This window comes from Procambarus clarkii, chromosome 6, assembly GCF_040958095.1.
Source record: "Procambarus clarkii isolate CNS0578487 chromosome 6, FALCON_Pclarkii_2.0, whole genome shotgun sequence".
Lineage (NCBI taxonomy): Eukaryota > Metazoa > Arthropoda > Malacostraca > Decapoda > Cambaridae > Procambarus > Procambarus clarkii.
Genome location: NC_091155.1, coordinates 19140608 through 19143196, shown reverse-complemented (window position 1 = coordinate 19143196; position 2589 = coordinate 19140608).

The following is a 2589-nucleotide window of genomic DNA, read 5'->3' as shown; positions in this document are numbered from 1 at the left end:
GTGAATCGGTGGTGTGATTGACTTAGTGAATCTGTAATCTGCCTAATGAGCCTGTTATCTTATTCTCTAAATATGTGATTTGGTTGCTTTTGTGAATTTAGTTGGTTTGGTTAGTCAACTTAGTGGCTATGTAGTATATCTCAGTGAACATGTTGTCTGGCTTGCTTAGTAAGATTATAATTTATTATTATTAATTAAGTAATGGTGCAGAAATGCACGCGAATCAACGCCGACCTTGGTAAAGGTCAACCATAAGAAAAAGCCAAGTAACATGTCTTCGGAATCAATGAAGAAACGGATGCAAACTATAGTAATTTTATCGTATCAAGCATAAGTGGATGAAAGTGTATGGGTGAATGCTGTAAATGCTAATGAGTCTATGCAATGTACAAACAAAATTCGTCTCTCGTGTGACTGGTCAACAAGAAGATTAGACAAAGAACTTATAAGTCGATTAAGGCAGCGTCTGGGATCCTCTCGGACGTAGGTTCGAATCCTCGTCACGGCCCTTGCGGATTTGTTCACTTATAAGTCAGTCAAGTTCAAATAAAACGGAACTTGCATATAAGCTGCGACTTTGCTTGAAGCTGCGACAACACCACATGACACTGCCCGACTAAGAGCTGTAGCAGCTCCCCATGCAGGTGATTTCCTATTAGCAGCCCCATTAGGCAAGTTGGCGAGGCATAAAGAGCTATACCTCGTTTCCCCCACAGCCACTGTTAGGTAGATATTGCATGGTAAACACCTTTGCCTGCCTCAGCAATGCTATCAAGACCATTGACCACCAACACCACCACCATCACTATCACCACCACCACTAGCACCACCATCACCACCATCACCACCATCACCACCATCACCACCATCACCACCATCACCACCACTACCACCATCACCACCATCACCACCATCACCACCACTACCACCACTACCACCATCACCTCCACTACCATCACCACCACCACCATCACCACCATCACCACCACTACCACCACTACCACCATCACCACCACTACCACCACTACCACCACCACCATCACCACCACCATCACTACCACCATCACCACCACCACTGTTTTCTCAGCATCTCCATAGCAGCATAGTCATCATAGTCACCCAGCCTCCTCAGCCAGCAGGAGTGTCCACAACTGGTTTCTTGCAATCCTGCAAGATCCGGGAGAGTCAGCCGCTCTTGTACACAAACGATCTTGCAGCTGTCAGTGTTCTTAATGGTAGTACATGCTGCTGTCAGTGTCCTTGATGGTGGTACATGCTGCTGTCAGTGTCCTTGATGGTGGTACATGTTGGAGTCTTGTTGCTGTCAGTGTCTTTGATGGTGGTACATGTGGCTGTCAGTGTCCTTGATGGTAGTACATGTTGGAGTCTTGTTGCTGTCAGTGTCCTTGATGGTGGTACATGTGGCTGTCAGTGTCCTTGATGGTGGTACATGTGGCTGTCAGTGTCATTGATGGTGGTACATGCTGCTGTCAGTGTCCTTGATGGTGGTACATGTTGGAGTCTTGTTGCTGTCAGTGTCTTTAATGGTGGTACATGCTGCTGTCAGTATCCTTGATGGTGGTACATGTGGCTGTCAGTGTCCTTGATGGTGGTACATGTTGGAGTCTTGTTGCTGTCAGTGTCTTTGATGGTGGTACATGCTGCTGTCAGTGTCCTTGATGGTGGTACATGTGGCTGTCAGTGTCCTTGATGGTGGTACATGTTGGAGTCTTGTTGCTGTCAGTGTCTTTGATGGTGGTACATGCTGCTGTCAGTGTCCTTGATGGTAGAACATGTGGCTGTCAGTGTCTTTGATGGTAGCACATGCTTCTATCAGTGTCCTTGATATCAGCACCTGTTCGAATCAGACCTTTATACGACACTTTAATCAAAATTCCCAACTAAATAACGTTCGAACTCTTCTTTATCAGTGATTCGATTGTTTCCTATTTTCAAGCTGAACTTCTCTACATATTTTATCCACTAGAAATACAAAAAGGCCAACAGAACCACCACACATAATCTACCGTTGGTCGGACGTCGCACTCAACAGTAATATATAATAATGTTATATATAATACCGGTTTTTAGTCAGCAGAACGAATTCGTAGCTTCTGAATGAGTGGGTAGTGAGTGGAGCTTGGACGAGCGTAGGGATGTGGTGTGTGTATGTGTGTGTGTGTGTGTGTGTGTGTACTCACCTAATTGTGGCTGATGGTGGTCCTTGATGGTGTGTGTGTGTGTGTGTGTGTGTGTGTGTGTGTGTGTGTGTGTGTGTGTAAACACGTGACTGGTCGCTCTCAGTGCCACAGCAACTGCCTCCAGCATTATAAACAGCATCATATCATCTGCTCGTCGGCCACGTTGACAGGTTCAGAGAATGAAAGCCCTCGGGGTGGAGGGTGTGTCTCTCTGTCTCTTTCAGCGGTCACTCGCTGGATCAACCCATCCTCAGGGTACCCATCAGTGTGAGAGAATCACCCACAACAGTGTGAGAGAACGAGCCACACAGAACCTATCTGGCGTAGTTCAACAAGGAACAGTCTCAGGACACATTGTTTACCGATATCTGTAAACATTCCACAATAG